The sequence below is a fragment of the Ranitomeya variabilis genome, chromosome 4 (assembly GCF_051348905.1).
Source record: "Ranitomeya variabilis isolate aRanVar5 chromosome 4, aRanVar5.hap1, whole genome shotgun sequence".
NCBI classification, from domain to species: domain Eukaryota; kingdom Metazoa; phylum Chordata; class Amphibia; order Anura; family Dendrobatidae; genus Ranitomeya; species Ranitomeya variabilis.
The window spans coordinates 1,677,283-1,696,914 of record NC_135235.1 but is presented as its reverse complement, the minus strand read 5'-3'; the positions used below and the strand labels follow the sequence as shown (position 1 = coordinate 1,696,914).

At 47.4% G+C, this 19,632-nt stretch overlaps 1 protein-coding gene across 2 annotated transcripts in view; it reads right to left on the bottom strand.

The window, feature by feature from the left end:
- The window catches only part of SFXN4 (sideroflexin 4), a 214,338-nt gene that overhangs the window by 177,546 nt on the left and 17,160 nt on the right, over positions 1 to 19,632 (bottom strand). The window lies entirely within an intron of this gene.

Here is a 19,632-nt window from a genome sequence, read left to right as displayed (position 1 = left end):
GTATAATATGAGGGTAGTGATTACAGGGGGTCTAATGTGGGGGTCAGTGATCACTGTGGGGTATAATATGAGGGAAGTGATTACAGGGGGTATAATGTGGGGGTCAGTGATCACTGTGGGGTATAATATGAGGGAAGTGATTACAGGGGGTATAATGTGGGGGTCAGTGATCACTGTGGGGTATAATATGAGGGTAGTGATTACAGGGGGTATAATGTGGGGGTCAGTGATCACTGTGGGGTATAATATGAGGGTAGTGATTACAGGGGGTATAATGTGGGGGTCAGTGATCACTGTGGGGTATAATATGAGGGAAGTGATTACAGGGGGTATAATGTGGGGGTCAGTGATCACTGTGGGGTATAATATGAGGGAAGTGATTACAGGGGGTATAATGTGGGGGTCAGTGATCACTGTGGGGTATAATATGAGGGTAGTGATTACAGGGGGTATAATGTGGGGGTCAGTGATCACTGCGGGGTATAATATGAGGGTAGTGATTACAGGGGGTATAATGTGGGGGTCAGTGATCACTGCGGGGTATAATATGAGGGTAGTGATGATCACTGTGGGGTATAATATGAGGGTAGTGATTACAGGGGGTATAATGTGGGGGTCAGTGATCACTGTGGGGTATAATATGAGGGTAGTGATTACAGGGGGTATAATGTGGGGGTCAGTGATCACTGTGGGGTATAATATGAGGGTAGTGATTACAGGGGGTATAATGTGGGGGTCAGTGATCACTGTGGGGTATAATATGAGGGAAGTGATTACAGGGGGTATAATGTGGGGGTCAGTGATCACTGTGGGGTATAATATGAGGGTAGTGATTACAGGGGGTATAATGTGGGGGTCAGTGATCACTGCGGGGTATAATATGAGGGTAGTGATTACAGGGGGTCTAATGTGGGGGTCAGTGATCACTGTGGGGTATAATATGAGGGTAGTGATTACAGGGGGTATAATGTGGGGGTCAGTGATCACTGCGGGGTATAATATGAGGGTAGTGATTACAGGGGGTATAATGTGGGGGTCAGTGATCACTGTGGGGTATAATATGAGGGTAGTGATTACAGGGGGTATAATGTGGGGGTCAGTGATCACTGTGGGGTATAATATGAGGGTAGTGATTACAGGAGGTATAATGTGGGGGTCAGTGATCACTGTGGGGTATAATATGAGGGTAGTGATTACAGGGGGTCTAATGTGGGGGTCAGTGATCACTGTGGGGTATAATATGAGGGAAGTGATTACAGGGGGTATAATGTGGGGGTCAGTGATCACTGTGGGGTATAATATGAGGGTAGTGATTACAGGGGGTATAATGTGGGGGTCAGTGATCACTGTGGGGTATAATATGAGGGTAGTGATTACAGGGGGTATAATGTAGGGGTCAGTGATCACTGTGGGGTATAATATGAGGGTAGTGATTACAGGGGGTATAATGTGGGGGTCAGTGATCACTGTGGGGTATAATATGAGGGAAGTGATTATAGGGGGTATAATGTGGGGGTCAGTGATCACTGTGGGGTATAATATGAGGGTAGTGATTACAGGGGGTATAATGTGGGGGTCAGTGATCACTGTGGGGTATAATATGAGGGTAGTGATTACAGGGGGTATAATGTGGGGGTCAGTGATCACTGTGGGGTATAATATGAGGGTAGTGATTACAGGGGGTATAATGTGGGGGTCAGTGATCACTGTGGGGTATAATATGAGGGTAGTGATTACAGGGGGTCTAATGTGGGGGTCAGTGATCACTGTGGGGTATAATATGAGGGAAGTGATTATAGGGGGTATAATGTGGGGGTCAGTGATCACTGTGGGGTATAATATGAGGGAAGTGATTACAGGGGGTATAATGTGGGGGTCAGTGATCACTGTGGGGTATAATATGAGGGAAGTGATTATAGGGGGTATAATGTGGGGGTCAGTGATCACTGTGGGGTATAATATGAGGGTAGTGATTACAGGGGGTATAATGTGGGGGTCAGTGATCACTGTGGGGTATAATATGAGGGTAGTGATTACAGGGGGTATAATGTGGGGGTCAGTGATCACTGTGGGGTATAATATGAGGGTAGTGATTACAGGGGGTATAATGTGGGGGTCAGTGATCACTGTGGGGTATAATATGAGGGAAGTGATTACAGGGGGTATAATGTGGGGGTCAGTGATCACTGTGGGGTATAATATGAGGGTAGTGATTACAGGGGGTATAATGTAGGGGTCAGTGATCACTGTGGGGTATAATATGAGGGTAGTGATTACAGGGGGTATAATGTAGGGGTCAGTGATCACTGTGGGGTATAATATGAGGGTAGTGATTACAGGGGGTATAATGTGGGGGTCAGTGATCACTGTGGGGTATAATATGAGGGTAGTGATTACAGGGGGTATAATGTGGGGGTCAGTGATCACTGTGGGGTATAATATGAGGGTAGTGATTACAGGGGGTATAATGTGGGGGTCAGTGATCACTGTGGGGTATAATATGAGGGTAGTGATTACAGGGGGTATAATGTAGGGGTCAGTGATCACTGTGGGGTATAATATGAGGGTAGTGATTACAGGGGGTATAATGTGGGGGTCAGTGATCACTGTGGGGTATAATATGAGGGTAGTGATTACAGGGGGTATAATGTGGGGGTCAGTGATCACTGTGGGGTATAATATGAGGGTAGTGATTACAGGGGGTATAATGTGGGGGTCAGTGATCACTGTGGGGTATAATATGAGGGTAGTGATTACAGGGGGTATAATGTGGGGGTCAGTGATCACTGTGGGGTATAATATGAGGGTAGTGATTACAGGGGGTATAATGTGGGGGTCAGTGATCACTGTGGGGTATAATATGAGGGTAGTGATTACAGGGGGTATAATGTGGGGGTCAGTGATCACTGTGGGGTATAATATGAGGGTAGTGATTACAGGGGGTATAATGTGGGGGTCAGTGATCACTGTGGGGTATAATATGAGGGTAGTGATTACAGGGGGTATAATGTGGGGGTCAGTGATCACTGTGGGGTATAATATGAGGGTAGTGATTACAGGGGGTATAATGTGGGGGTCAGTGATCACTGTGGGGTATAATATGAGGGAAGTGATTACAGGGGGTATAATGTGGGGGTCAGTGATCACTGTGGGGTATAATATGAGGGTAGTGATTACAGGGGGTATAATGTGGGGGTCAGTGATCACTGTGGGGTATAATATGAGGGAAGTGATTACAGGGGGTATAATGTGGGGGTCAGTGATCACTGTGGGGTATAATATGAGGGTAGTGATTACAGGGGGTATAATGTGGGGGTCAGTGATCACTGTGGGGTATAATATGAGGGTAGTGATTACAGGGGGTATAATGTGGGGGTCAGTGATCACTGTGGGGTATAATATGAGGGTAGTGATTACAGGGGGTATAATGTGGGGGTCAGTGATCACTGTGGGGTATAATATGAGGGTAGTGATTACAGGGGGTATAATGTGGGGGTCAGTGATCACTGTGGGGTATAATATGAGGGTAGTGATTACAGGGGGTATAATGTGGGGGTCAGTGATCACTGTGGGGTATAATATGAGGGTAGTGATTACAGGGGGTATAATGTAGGGGTCAGTGATCACTGTGGGGTATAATATGAGGGTAGTGATTACAGGGGGTATAATGTAGGGGTCAGTGATCACTGTGGGGTATAATATGAGGGTAGTGATTACAGGGGGTATAATGTGGGAGTCAGTGATCACTGTGGGGTATAATATGAGGGTAGTGATTACAGGGGGTATAATGTGGGGGTCAGTGATCACTGTGGGGTATAATATGAGGGTAGTGATTACAGGGGGTATAATGTGGGGGTCAGTGATCACTGCGGGGTATAATATGAGGGTAGTGATTACAGGGGGTATAATGTAGGGGTCAGTGATCACTGCGGGGTATAATATGAGGGTAGTGATTACAGGGGGTATAATGTGGGGGTCAGTGATCACTGTGGGGTATAATATGAGGGTAGTGATTACAGGGGGTATAATGTGGGGGTCAGTGATCACTGTGGGGTATAATATGAGGGTAGTGATTACAGGGGGTATAATGTGGGAGTCAGTGATCACTGTGGGGTATAATATGAGGGTAGTGATTACAGGGGGTATAATGTGGGGGTCAGTGATCACTGTGGGGTATAATATGAGGGTAGTGATTACAGGGGGTATAATGTGGGGGTCAGTGATCACTGTGGGGTATAATATGAGGGTAGTGATTACAGGGGGTATAATGTGGTCGTCAGTGATCACTGTGGGGTATAATATGAGGGTAGTGATTACAGGGGGTATAATGTGGGGGTCAGTGATCACTGTGGGGTATAATATGAGGGTAGTGATTACAGGGGGTATAATGTGGGGGTCAGTGATCACTGTGGGGTATAATATGAGGGTAGTGATTACAGGGGGTATAATGTGGGAGTCAGTGATCACTGTGGGGTATAATATGAGGGTAGTGATTACAGGGGGTATAATGTGGGGGTCAGTGATCACTGTGGGGTATAATATGAGGGTAGTGATTACAGGGGGTATAATGTAGGGGTCAGTGATCACTGTGGGGTATAATATGAGGGTAGTGATTACAGGGGGTATAATGTGGGGGTCAGTGATCACTGCGGGGTATAATATGAGGGTAGTGATTACAGGGGGTCTAATGTGGGGGTCAGTGATCACTGTGGGGTATAATATGAGGGTAGTGATTACAGGGGGTATAATGTGGGGGTCAGTGATCACTGTGGGGTATAATATGAGGGTAGTGATTACAGGGGGTATAATGTGGGGGTCAGTGATCACTGTGGGGTATAATATGAGGGTAGTGATTACAGGGGGTATAATGTGGAGTAGTGATTACAGGGGGTATAATGGGGGCAGTGATTACAGGGGGTATAATGGGGGCAGTGATTACAGGGGGTATAATGTGGAGTAGTGATTACAGGGGGTATAATGGGGGCAGTGATTACAGGGGGTATAATGTGGTGCAGTGATTACAGGGGGTATAATGGGGGCAGTGATTACAGGGGGTATAATGTGGTGCAGTGATTACAGGGGGTATAATGGGGGCAGTGATTACAGGGGGTATAATGTGGTGCAGTGATTACAGGGGGTATCATGTGGAGCAGTGATTACAGGGGGTATAATGTGGAGCAGTGATTACAGGGGGTATAATGTGGGGTCAGTGATGACAGGGGGTATAATGTGGGGTCAGTGATGACAGGGGGTATAATGTGGGGCAGTGATTACAGGGGGTATAATGTGGTGCAGTGATTACAGGGGGTATAATGTGGTGCAGTGATTACAGGGGGTATAATGTGGGGTCAGTGATGACAGGGGGTATCATGTGGGGGGGTCAGTGATTACAAGAGGTATAATGTACGGCTGTGATTACAGGGGGTATAATGTGGGGTCAGTGATTATACTCCCTATAATGGGGGGCAGTGATTACAGGGGGTATAATGTGAGGGTAGTGATTACAGGAGGCATAATAGGGGCCAGTGAATATACGGGGTATAATGTGCGGGATTAGTGATGACAGGGGGTATAATGTGGGGTCAGTGATTATGCTCCCTATAATGGGGGGCAGTGATTACAGGGGGTATAATGTGGGGTCAGTGATTATACTCCCTATAATGGGGGGCAGTGATTACAGGGGGTATAATGTTGGGGCAGTTGGTTGCTGCAGTAATGTCGCTCTCCCACCAGGGGGAGTGACATTACGTCTGAAGGTAATAAAGGAGTTCCCCTGACCAGGTATCACAGTCACACACTACACTTCACACTCCGGCCACCAGGGGGAGCCATGCTCCCATCTAGTAGGGCCCTCCTCACACAGGGGTAAAACTGGTGGTTTGGATAGAGAGATAGGCTACGTTCACATTTGCGCCTTTGGGCGCAGTGTCGTCGACGCAACGCTTAACGCATTCAAAACGCAACATTTTTTGACGCATGCGTTTTCCTAAAGTGATGTCATTCTTTACACAATGGCAGAAAACAAAGCCCCAATTAGTGTCTAGACACTAGATAAAGACCCCCAATGGCTAGAAGAGGGTGGGTGTAATGGAATTTGTGTATATATACCCTGGCAGAGATGAAGTCCTCCCATTTTGCTGGGGTGCATCATGGTGGAGCGTCCCATGGAGTATCTACATGGATATGGAGATGGATTTGGCCTTGGCTAATGTCTATGCTATTGCCTATTACGAGCAAAGGAAAAGAGGTAAACGGAGAAGGAGTCATCGGCGCTTTTGGCTACACCCTAGTGGAAGTCCGGGAGAGCCGTGGAGCCACCATTGCTTGTTTGGCGAGCTCAATGACAATCTGGAGAAATATTTTGAATTTACCAGGATGTCTGAAGAATGTCTGGTGGAAGGAGCCATTACCAGGAGGACGCGCAGCTCCGGAGATCAGTCTCTGCAGAGGAACGGCTGCTGGTGACTCTACGGTACGTAATGCAGCTATTTGAACGACTGCCATATGTTCTGCCATTTATTTATTTTATTTTTTTATTTTTTTTGGGTGGGTATGGTAAATTTATGTTTTTTGATTACAATGTACTTTAATGTAATTTCTTTATTTTTCTTCTTGGCAGTTTCCTGGCTACCGGAGAGACCTTAAGATCCCTGCATTTCCAATTTAGGATCGGAGCCGCGCTTTGTGGGACAATCTCCGGGAGGAATTTTTACCCCTCCCAATAACTGAAATATGGGAGGCCGACGCCAAGAAATGTGACCAACTGTGTTCTTTCCCGAACTGTATTGGAGCGGCGGATGGGAAGCACATTAGCATTACAAAGCCTGCAAGAAGTGGATCTCTGGTTTTTAATTACAAAAAATACTTTTCCACCGTGCTCATGGCAATTGCAGGTGCGGACTGCAGGTTTCTCGCCGTGGACATTGGAGCGTTTGGCCGTGCAAATGACTCGCGGACATTTAAGGAGTCTGATATGGGGCAAAGGTTATATGGGAACAATTATAATTTCCCCCAGCCACGACCTCTTCCCAACACCGAAGGCCCGGCAATGACATTTGTTGTGGTTGGGGATGAGGCATTTCAAATGTCTGCCAACCTACTGAAGCCCTACTCCAGTCGGGGCTTGGACCACACCAAAAGTGTATTTAATTACAGACTGCCCAGGGCCAGAAGGACTGTGGAGTGCGCCTTTGGCATCGTGGTCTCCAAATGGCGGATTTTAGGATCCGCCATTAATCTGAAAACTGAGACAGTGGATGAGGTGGTGAAGGCTTGTGTGGTTCTCCACAATTATATTCTGTCCAAAGAGAGACTGAACGTGGAACTCGATGAACCCATAGCCAACCCATTGCCCGATTACCAACATCATCCTCTGAGGACAAGTGTGGAAATCGGGCAGATGAGGGATCGATTTGCTTCCTATTTTGTTTCTGATGTTGGCCGTGTGTCATGGCAAGATGCAATGGTGTAGTGGTTATGTTTTACTTTATTCTGCTTTTAACTGAAAAATACATTTATTGTGCTTATAATAAAAGAATATAATGACAATAAAATATTTCTACACTATTATGTCCAATAAATGTCACCAGTACAAGGTGCCTAATGTAATGATCTTTCAAATTTGTCATCTACCTAGATTTCCAACTGTTGTGCGTTTTGAATAAACTTACTTTATTGTGCCTTTACTTTAAAAAATTGTTGTTGTTAATAAAAAAATGTTTTAACTATTCCAATGTCCATTTTCCTACCAACCGGTCTAGTGTGTACCACAAAAAATGTACTCAGGTGATCCCCAGCTCCAAAATGTACTCAGGTGATCCCCAGCTCCCAAATGTACTCAGGTGATCCCCAGCTCCCAAATAGACTCAGGTGATCCCCAGCTCCCAAATAGACTCAGGTGATCCCCAGCTCCAAAATGTACTCAGGTGATCCCCAGCTCCCAAATGTACTCAGGTGATCCCCAGCTCCCAAATGTACTCAGGTGATCCCCAGCTCCCAAATGTACTCAGGTGATCCCCAGCTCCCAAATGTACTCAGGTGATCCCCAGCTCCCAAATGTACTCAGGTGATCCCCAGCTCCCAAATAGACTCAGGTGATCCCCAGCTCCCAAATAGACTCAGGTGATCCCCAGCTCCCAAATAGACTCAGGTGATCCCCAGCTCCCAAATAGACTCAGGTGATCCCCAGCTCCCAAATAGACTCAGGTGATCCCCAGCTCCCAAATGTACTCAGGTGATCCCCAGCTCCCAAATAGACTCAGGTGATCCCCAGCTCCCAAATAGACTCAGGTGATCCCCAGCTCCCAAATAGACTCAGGTGATCCCCAGCTCCCAAATAGACTCAGGTGATCCCCAGCTCCCAAATAGACTCAGGTGATCCCCAGCTCCCAAATGTACTCAGGTGATCCCCAGCTCCCAAATGTACTCAGGTGATCCCCAGCTCCCAAATAGACTCAGGTGATCCCCAGCTCCCAAATAGACTCAGGTGATCCCCAGCTCCCAAATGTACTCAGGTGATCCCCAGCTCCCAAATGTACTCAGGTGATCCCCAGCTCCCAAATGTACTCAGGTGATCCCCAGCTCCCAAATAGACTCAGGTGATCCCCAGCTCCCAAATAGACTCAGGTGATCCCCAGCTCCCAAATAGACTCAGGTGATCCCCAGCTCCCAAATGTACTCAGGTGATCCCCAGCTCCCAAATGTACTCAGGTGATCCCCAGCTCCCAAATGTACTCAGGTGATCCCCAGCTCCCAAATGTACTCAGGTGATCCCCAGCTCCCAAATAGACTCAGGTGATCCCCAGCTCCCAAATAGACTCAGGTGATCCCCAGCTCCCAAATGTACTCAGGTGATCCCCAGCTCCCAAATAGACTCAGGTGATCCCCAGCTCCCAAATAGACTCAGGTGATCCCCAGCTCCCAAATAGACTCAGGTGATCCCCAGCTCCCAAATAGACTCAGGTGATCCCCAGCTCCCAAATAGACTCAGGTGATCCCCAGCTCCCAAATGTACTCAGGTGATCCCCAGCTCCCAAATGTACTCAGGTGATCCCCAGCTCCCAAATAGACTCAGGTGATCCCCAGCTCCCAAATAGACTCAGGTGATCCCCAGCTCCCAAATAGACTCAGGTGATCCCCAGCTCCCAAATAGACTCAGGTGATCCCCAGCTCCCAAATAGACTCAGGTGATCCCCAGTTCCCAAATGTACTCAGGTGATCCCCAGCTCCCAAATAGACTCAGGTGATCCCCAGCTCCCAAATGTACTCAGGTGATCCCCAGCTCCCAAATAGACTCAGGTGATCCCCAGCTCCCAAATAGACTCAGGTGATCCCCAGCTCCCAAATAGACTCAGGTGATCCCCAGCTCCCAAATAGACTCAGGTGATCCCCAGCTCCCAAATAGACTCAGGTGATCCCCAGCTCCCAAATGTACTCAGGTGATCCCCAGCTCCCAAATGTACTCAGGTGATCCCCAGCTCCCAAATAGACTCAGGTGATCCCCAGCTCCCAAATAGACTCAGGTGATCCCCAGCTCCCAAATAGACTCAGGTGATCCCCAGCTCCCAAATAGACTCAGGTGATCCCCAGCTCCCAAATAGACTCAGGTGATCCCCAGCTCCCAAATGTACTCAGGTGATCCCCAGCTCCCAAATAGACTCAGGTGATCCCCAGCTCCCAAATGTACTCAGGTGATCCCCAGCTCCCAAATGTACTCAGGTGATCCCCAGCTCCCAAATGTACTCAGGTGATCCCCAGCTCCCAAATAGACTCAGGTGATCCCCAGCTCCCAAATGTACTCAGGTGATCCCCAGCTCCCAAATGTACTCAGGTGATCCCCAGCTCCCAAATAGACTCAGGTGATCCCCAGCTCCCAAATAGACTCAGGTGATCCCCAGCTCCCAAATAGACTCAGGTGATCCCCAGCTCCCAAATAGACTCAGGTGATCCCCAGCTCCCAAATAGACTCAGGTGATCCCCAGCTCCCAAATAGACTCAGGTGATCCCCAGCTCCCAAATGTACTCAGGTGATCCCCAGCTCCCAAATAGACTCAGGTGATCCCCAGCTCCCAAATGTACTCAGGTGATCCCCAGCTCCCAAATGTACTCAGGTGATCCCCAGCTCCCAAATGTACTCAGGTGATCCCCAGCTCCCAAATAGACTCAGGTGATCCCCAGCTCCCAAATAGACTCAGGTGATCCCCAGCTCCCAAATAGACTCAGGTGATCACCCCACTTATGTTCACATGGCCGTGTGTTCTATAGTTGAGCGAACATGATCGGCTCCCTCCTTGGCAAACTGTAAAGCTTCCCGACTAGTTGCTTCATGGAGCGCACTGGCTGATCAGCATTTTTCACCTGCCGCAGCTGCATGTGCCGCGGCACTACACATGCATGGCGAGGCCAACAAATAGGCTTGGGTTGTGCATGTGTTGTGCCTGTCACACAGCCTCGGAACATGCGGCTGCGGTGGAGGAAAAATGCAGATCATCAGCCGCACTCCAGGAAGCCGGGTCCATATGCAAGTAGTCGGCATGTGTTATAGCTTGCCAAGGAGGGAGCCGATCTTGTTTGCTCCACTCTAGCGAGTAAAAACGATTGAAGTCAGGATGCTGAAATACATCCTGATTCCAATCGTGGCGACACTTGGCCACGTGACCATTGCTACCACCTCACCTGACCCCTGACCTTATTGTAGGCTTACAAATTATCACATTGTTTTATCCTCTTTGTGTTTACAACTCATACTACAATGAGAGACACAAAAAGAATGCAGATTAAACAATTGATAAAATAGTGTCTGACATTGCAGATATGAGGTGTAAAAAACTAAAGATTTGTGTACACGGCGCGAGTTTCCGCCAACTAATTTAGAACAATAGAAATCATTAGAGTTTTCAACATAAGATTTTTATTTTGGGACACACAAAAAAAGGGGGAAAGATTATTAAGGGGTATGTACGTCCGCAGTCAAGGGTGATTGCGGACGTATTATTATTATTATTATTGATAAGTACCGGTTTGGGAGTGGGTAGACGAGGAGGAGGAGGAACCGTAGTCCAGAATGCTGGACGGTATTTCCGACCACCCTGTGGCCGACGGTGGTGATATTGCCACCTCTGGAGGGGGGGGAGGAGGCACCACCAGTCTACGAGTGCTTGTTGACTGGCTCTGGCTAGTCCGGCTCCGGCTTGACCCCAGCCGAGACCTAGGTGTGGGTACTGGAGCAGCCCAAGCCGCCGCAGCTGTCTTTTTTTTTTCTCCTTTTTCTCTCTCCCTCCGAGTGTTCCTCCAAATGGCGTCTTCTGGAGCTTGAGGGCCTGGCAGGAGCAGGACTCGGCGGCTGGGTGCGATGGTGTTGGTGGCGGCGTCCCTCAGCACCCGGACCTCTGTAGAGTGGCTGTGCGGCAGGAGTCGGAGTCATGCTTGCCAACGTTGGTACTACGGGCATTGTAGCTGCTGACTGCTCACGGTTATTCATTCGCTGATTGTTCTCGCCAGCTGCCTGTCATGGCTGACGTGACCAATCAGCGACGGGCACAGTCCAGAATAAAATGGCCGCTCCCTACTCCCTGGAGTCAATGCCTGTCGCCCGCATACTCCCCTCTGGCATCGCTAAACACATGGTTCAGGCCGGCGGTAACGCACCATGTTATGCCGCGGGTAATGCAATCCGTTGCCGCCGCTAAACCTTGGTGTCACCAACTTTTTACTATTGACGCTGCCTATGCCGCATAAATAGTAAAAACTTTAATGTACCAAATTTTATTACCAAAAATATCTAGCTAGACTCGCCCACCGTAGGCGTTTGCGACGGCCGCCAATTTTTAACGCTGATCGCAGGACCTGCCATGACGTCACGGTCATGTGACCGAGACGTAATCACAGGTCCTGCGATCAGACCAACCCTGGGAACGGAACCTGCCGTGGACTACAATGTCTCCCGCTGAAAGGTTTTTTTATTTTTTTTTTTAAATGTGACAAACTAGGATGGCCAATATACTACGACACTATGAAATATTGTACGTTGCTGGCCAAAATACTATGTTGCTCTGTGCTGTATACTACGCCACTGGAAAAAATATAATGTGTGGCTTGGCAATATACAACGTGACTCTGTGCTGTATACTACGTCACAGGGCAATATACTACGTGGCTGGCCAATATACTACGTGGCTGGCCAATATACTACGTGGCTGGCCAATATACTACGTGGCTTGGCAATTTACTACGTGGCTGGACAATATACTACGTGGCTGGCCAATATACTACGTGGCTGGCCAATATACTACGTGGCTTGGCAATTTACTACGTGGCTGGCCAATATACTATGTGGCTGGCCAATATACTACGTGGCTGGCCAATATACTACGTGGCTTGGCAATTTACTACGTGGCTGGACAATATACTACGTGGCTGGCCAATATACTACGTGGCTGGCCAATATACTACGTGGACATGCATATTGTACAATACCCGATGCGTTGGACCACCAACACCAATAATTAAATACTTACGCTCGGCGGCAAAGGACCGGTCTCAGGAAGTGGAGCAGCCTAGTGTACTTATAGGCTGTTGACCTTGCCGCAGCAGCACCACTTCAAGCCTGTTCCTCCTCCTTCCGCAGGCCCCGATTGAAACAGTCCTTCATGGAACGCCATCTTGTCTTCAAATTTTTGACTGTGAAAGAGCAAACAAAAAAAGGTGAGAGATTGTACATTTTCCAATGATAACACAACCGTGTGCAATGCAACAAACTTGCAGGAGTTGATCACATCACACACGGTTGTGTTATCCTGGCCTGATGGGTCAGAGCGGCGTTTCAGCCATACTTACCAAAGTTTGCTTTGTCCTTAGCTGAAGCGCCGTCAAAGCCATCCCACACTGATTTGGCCACCTCCTTCCACATCCGCCTCAACACCACCTGGTCCGCGTGCCGGGGGTCACGGCTGTCCCACAACGGGACTCGCTCCTGGATACAGGTGATGAGAAGATCTATGTCGACCCCCTCCTCTTGGTCCCGTTGTGAAACCTAGAATAATAGAAAAACATTAATGTTTGCAAGCTAAATAAAAATTGCTAACCACCACCACCCACCACCCCCCGAAGAAAATACAGAAATAAAAAAACATTCAGAATTTTGTTTAAAAAAATACTTACTCGCAGTCTTGCCACCACAGCTTGGCCCCGAGGTTGCTGCTCCTGCTGGGTTGCTTCCTCCTCACTTGAAGAACCCTGTTAAATTAAAAAAAAAAAAAAATTAGTGACACGTGTACAAATGACACCGAATAGTAAGCAACAGTAGATAATGTACTCACTGCACTCCCCTGCGACGTGTGGCTTGACTCTGTGGCCATAATGGTTTACCAAGATAATTCTGCAATGAAAAGTTAAAAAAATTATTACATTAACAGAATGCAAAAAACACAGCCACATAGAAGCAAATAGCAAAAATACCCTACATAGAATTACGACCACAACGGACAGTGCACTCATAGGACAATGCCAACTGAGCAAGCGCTGAGCAAACCACACCGCCATACATTAAAATAAAAATCAATGGCAGAGACGACAATGCCAGAGTTACAGTCCCAGAAAAGAAAAAAACATTTCATAAACAACAGCCTCCTATGTACAAATCCCCCCCAAAAAAGACACATATACCGTATTTTCCGGATTATAAGGCGCACATAAAATGTTGAGAATTTCTCAGAAATAGAAAGTGCGCCTTATAATCCAGTGCGCCTTATATATGAACCAAGAGAGAGGTTCATACAGGATCCTTTACCTCTATCGTGGGCGGCAGGGGTCGGCGGCGGCATACCACAGCACCACCACTATTGGTATATATAAGACCAACTGGCTGCGGGCCCGAAGTGAAAGTGAAAGTACAAATAAAGTGCACGCTTATATTACGCCCCTAATTGGCACCTGGTTCCACAGCACAATCTAGCTCCAACAGTATTAAAGGGAACCTGTCACCCCGTTTTTTCAGATTGAGCTATAAATACTGTTAAATAGGGCCTGCGCTGTGCGTTACTATAGTGTATGTAGTGTACCCTGATTCCCCACCTATGCTGAGAAATACATTACCAAAGTCGCTGTTTTCGCCTGTCAATCAGGCTGGTCTGGTCAGATGGGTGTGTTCACAGCGCTCTTTTCTTCCCCAGCTTTCCGTTGGTGGCGTAGTGGTGTGCGCATGTCCAAGTTCCGAATTCCCTGCGCCCACGTGAAGACACAGCGCGCGATCTGCGCTGTCATCCCTTTCATCGGTGGGGGCGGCCATCTTCCTGGGGCCGCGCGTGCGCAGAAGAGTGCTCTGCAGCGTGTCTGCTGCACGGGGCTTCAGGAAGATGGCCGCGGGATGCCGCGCGTGCGCACAAGAGATCGCGGCGGCCATCTTTCCAAAGCCGAGTTTGCATCTCGGCTTTGGGAAGATGGCCGCCGCGATCTCTTCTGCGCACGCGCGGCATCCCGCGGCCATCTTCCTGAAGCCCCGTGCAGCAGACACGCTGCAGAGTTGATGAGGCTGGCGTGCAGGGGTCCCGTGACGTTCCTATACAGCAGGTGGGGCGGAAGAGCTTTGGCCGCAGGGTGGATGTGACCGGCGTGCAGGGTTGCTGTGATACTTACAGCTCTGTGCGCAGGATCCTTGCAATATATCTGTGCTTTAGCGTTAACTATATCCACTACCCCAAAAAATGCCTCCTGTTAAGAGACATGCTTATGATGCAGGTTTCAAGCTTAAAGCTATAAGTTATGCAGTAGAGCATGGAAATAGGGCAGCTGCAAGAGAATTCAACATTAATGAATCCATGGTGCGTAAGTGGAGATTTGCAATTACAGCTGAACCAGTTTCAAGTTATTGTTAAAAAGTGTAATAAATCTTGACTTGCAGTCTGAGCAATGGTTTATTTAACGGTAATGTGCTGCGCCTTATAATCCAGTGCGCCTTATATATGAAACAAAATTGCTTATGAGGCGCTCATAGAAAGTGCGCCTTATAATCCGGTGCGCCTTATAATCCGGAAAATACGGTACCTTTTTTTAAAAAAAATTAATAATTTTTATTTTTTTAAAAAGGGCCAAGAAAAGGCAATCCAGCCGCCATACTTTACAATAAAAAACAACAAGACCAGAGCCACGAAAACGCAAACGCCATACGGTTACATATAACCACAGAAATACATCAGAATCCGATAAAAAAACAAACATTTCTCTAAAAAAAAAAAACCACAATGGCACAGCCGCATGAAATTTCAGAACAACCCAATAAAAATTAAATAAAACACCATAAATTGAAAGAAAAAAAAAGGCACACAGAAAAAAAAAAAATGGAAAAGAAAAGGCAATACAGTATAAACCGACATACTTTACAATAAAAATCAACAAGACAGGAGCCAAGAAAACGCCATACGGTTACATATAACCACAGAGATAGAAACCAGAATTAAATCCCCAGAAACCATATAACCCCAGAACCAGAATTAAAAAAAAAAAAAAAAAAATCATATTAAAAACCACAGTGGAACCACCGCATGAAATTACAGAACAACCCAAAATTAATTAAGTAAACCACCATAAATTATTTAAAAAAAAACGACCACCAAAAAAAAAAAAAAAAAAAAAGGGAAAATAAAAGTCAATCTAGGATAAACCACCACACTTAACAATAAAAACAAGGCGGCCGGAGACAAGAAAACGCCATCATTTAACGCCAGAAATACATCACAGCCAGATCAAAAAACACCAATTGCCATTATACAACCACAATGGCACAGACCAAACATTAAATAAAACCTGCACAAATTGCAATAAAAAAATGAAAAAATAAAACACAAAGAAAAATGCGCAGAGAAATTATACTCACATCTCTTGAAAGCAGATCAGAGAGCTGTCTTTCTGTTGTCCTATCCTGCAGGCAATTGAAAAACAATGCAAAACACTTTTTTTTATATATGGGTTGTTTTGTCACTGTCTAGACACGTCTAGACACTTTTCTTGTTTTTTTTATTAAAGGACGCATGCGTCGCACAACGCGCTGCGACACAAGCACTTGCGCCCTCTGCGTTTTCAATTGACTTCAATGGGTTTTTTTGGCGCATTGACGACGCAAGTGCAACGCATGCGTTTTTTGAAAAAATGATGACGCCGGAAAACTGCAACATGTAGCGTCGGCCGCGCCCTGCCAAGAGCACCTAAATGACGCATGCGTCATAAAACGCATGAAAACGCATGACAACGCATGTCCATGCGCCCTCAATGTTACAGATAGGGGTGCATGACACATGCGTCGACGACGCTGCGCCCAAAGGCGCAAATGTGAACGTAGCCTTGGGGAGACGCTGGCTGGGCTCAGCCCAGGCAACACCTGTCAGGCAGACAGGGGGAAAGGAGGAACATCTGAGCTGCAGACAGAGGGTCCCTGTCAGGGGTGGGATCCTGACAGAGGCCTAGCAAGAGATAGAACGTGACGGAGCTGCGCCTGCCCCACGTAGAGAATTGTGTTGTAGAGAGTGAGAAACGAAGTCACAGCACAAGGAGATAATACCGGGAGGAGTTCTGCCCCGAGATCGGCAGACTCCTTCTGAGGCGCGTAGCCGGTGGCCGGAACACCGAGGGAGTAATTGACTCTACGCATTACTTCAGAGACCGGCAGGACAGTCAATTCCAAGTTGGCTGCCCGACCTTAACACCTAAGAAGACAACGGAGGCAAATTGTGGGGGTCGGGGCGTCTCTAGGGTCCCTATAAACAAGCCTCAGTCAAACGGGTTTGTCCTATCCATACCATCTGGGGGACAGAGAGGAAGAAATAACATCTAGAATATCTACAAAGGTTGTGAGGACTATCCCGTGGTGCTCAGCAGGGAAGTACTACAACACACAGGCACTAGTAGGAAGGCTACTGATTTCCACCTGGATAAGAGAACTCTGGATGTGCCTTCGGACCGGCCGGACTCTGCCTGCCCTGTGATCGGTACCCTGGACTGTGGATGCTGAAGTCTTCAGTAAAAGGTAAAGAGACTGCAACCTTTGTGTCCTCGTTATTCACTGCGCCTTACGTTGTCCACCATCACCACCTACACATCTGGGAAGCCCTGGGGACACACTTCACCTGTGGCAAGGTATACCACCTAGCTGCCACAACATCACCCCAGTGGACCCCTAAGCAGCGTCGGTCACCCTGATCGAATACCACAGGTGGTGTCACGAACACTAGACAAACTTCACCTTTAATTGAACACCCCTCAAAAGGGCCACGGACCGGGTCAGCCCACCGTGATATCCCCCGAACCGAAGGACCCGGTACCGAGTACCCCATTGCCCTTAGCGTGGGGGCGCTCCACAGTAATTACAGGGGGTATAATGTGGAGCAGTGATTACAGGGGGTGTCACGGTTCACTGTGAGGATACCTTTATCATCCCCACCACTCACACCAATTTGTCATGAACAGGGGTTGTTTGGTTGCCCCTGGTTCTTTCTGAAGGGGATTTATCTATATCCCACTTCCGGTTTGGAACTTGCAGCTCTCTGGCGCCCCCCCTTACCCTCAGGTCAGACCGGGTAGTGCACCTAGGATTAGTCGCCAGAAAGGCTGCCTTACTTTGTACTGGCTAATGGGCACACTGCAGCGAGGGCGATATAACTACTCCCACTCAGGCGAGAACAATAATTATCAGCGCCGCCAGTCGCTACAAAGCCTCCCAAACGCACAGAACAAATCACCTGCTTCGATTTCTTAATTATTAACTGGTCCGGAGCCAGATTAGCAGCGTAATTCACTTCAGAGGACGTGACCGTACGTTATAGAGCAAGGAGAGACAAAGAGAGTAATTTTATATTTTAATCCAAAAAAGGTAGGCAGTGTTTACAGAAGTATAAAAAAGGTATTATAAAGACGACAAGTAGAGTATGTACAGTACAATTACAAATAAAAGGGGATTGAAGTTGAAAAAAAAAACACTTACATTTCATTCATATGATTTCATCTCCTGGCTGCCCATGTGCTCAGGGGGACACATCAAGATGCATATCACACATCTGTTTATCAGCTAGACCCCAGACAAAAGACACTGAAGACTGATGTCCCACTCAGTTATCTCCCAGCCTAAAACCAAGGCACTCCCCCTTTGGTGACCTCACTCAGAGTCTGAATTCTCCCCTTACTTAGAGTTATGACAAGCCATTTTTATATATAGTTCACTGTATGAACCTCATATACCAATGACACAATGATCCGGATGTGCACCACGTCGGGGGGATTATTTTAAGTGTAAACATGGCGTAGTTACATGACCCGCTTATGGAGAAACTCGCTCCTTGCACTCGTTGGGTTTAGCTTCTAGCGATTTCAGTGAGTTATAGATCTCTCGATGGACATCTGGAATATATAATCCTTATATCTCTAGCCCTGATCGGTGCCAGTATACCTAGTTTTACATGAACAAAAGAATCCCATGCTTGCTGTACCAGTATTAGCCAGTATCAGGTGGGAGGAGGGAATGAGGAGTTTAAGGAGTCTGGCTTTTGCAGCACCAAGCCATAAAAATTCCTCTTGCTACCACACTGGTCTCCCATTACACTATATAGCAGGGGGGAGGAAGGGAGAGTGGCTTAGAATTCCAGCCTTCTACTGGCAGGCACAGGAAACTGCAGCTGAGAACCCTGTATGTGTAATAGAAGTAATCAGAACTTTTTCCTATTTCCTGACAGGGGGTATAATGTGGGGCAGTGATTACAGGGGGCATAATGTGGGGGTAGTGATTACAGGGGTTATAATGTGATGCAGTGATTACAGGGGGTACAATGTGGGGGCAGGGATTACAGGGGGTGTCACGATAATGTAAAAATGCCATATTTTGAGTTTAGTTCTAGAAGGTACCATGGCACAGACACACACACACACACCGCAGATTCGACCCCCTTTTCTCCCCCACTACATTTACGGATACAAAAACAAAGCCCTATGGCAGACAAACTCTGTGCAACTTGATACCAATGTGTAGCAGCCCCCACTGAGCAGTTTATGGCTTTTAGCTGCAGCAGACAAGTCTCCCTACCCTACTCATTCCCCCTACCACATGGTACTGGTTGAAACTGGTGTAGAAACCATGAACTTCTATTGTTCTTTTAAGGTTATATATAGTGGCATCGATCAGGGCTAGAGATATAAGGATTATATATTCCAGACGTCCATCAAGGGATCTATAACCCACTGAAACCGCTAGAAGCTAAACCCAATGAGTGCAAAGAGCGGGTTTCTCCATAAGTGGGTTGTGTAACTACGCCGTATTTACACTTAAAAGAATTGCCCAGACGTGGTGCACCTCCTCATCGTGTCGTCTTTTTACGAGGTTCCTACGCCAAGATATGTGGGATGATGATTTTCCATAATGCTAAGATGGGAGTATCCAGCCTCTGAGTGAGGTCACCACAGGGGAAGGACTTTGGTTTTAGGCTAGGAAATAACTGAGTGAAGCAGGAGGCTTCACGTGTCTTTTGTCTGGCATCTGGCTGCTATACAGGGGTGATGCATCTGGATATATGCTCCCCCTCCTCCACAGCACACGGCCAGCCATGAGATAAGATAACCTAACGAAATGTAAGGGTACCGTCTCACAGTGGCACTTTG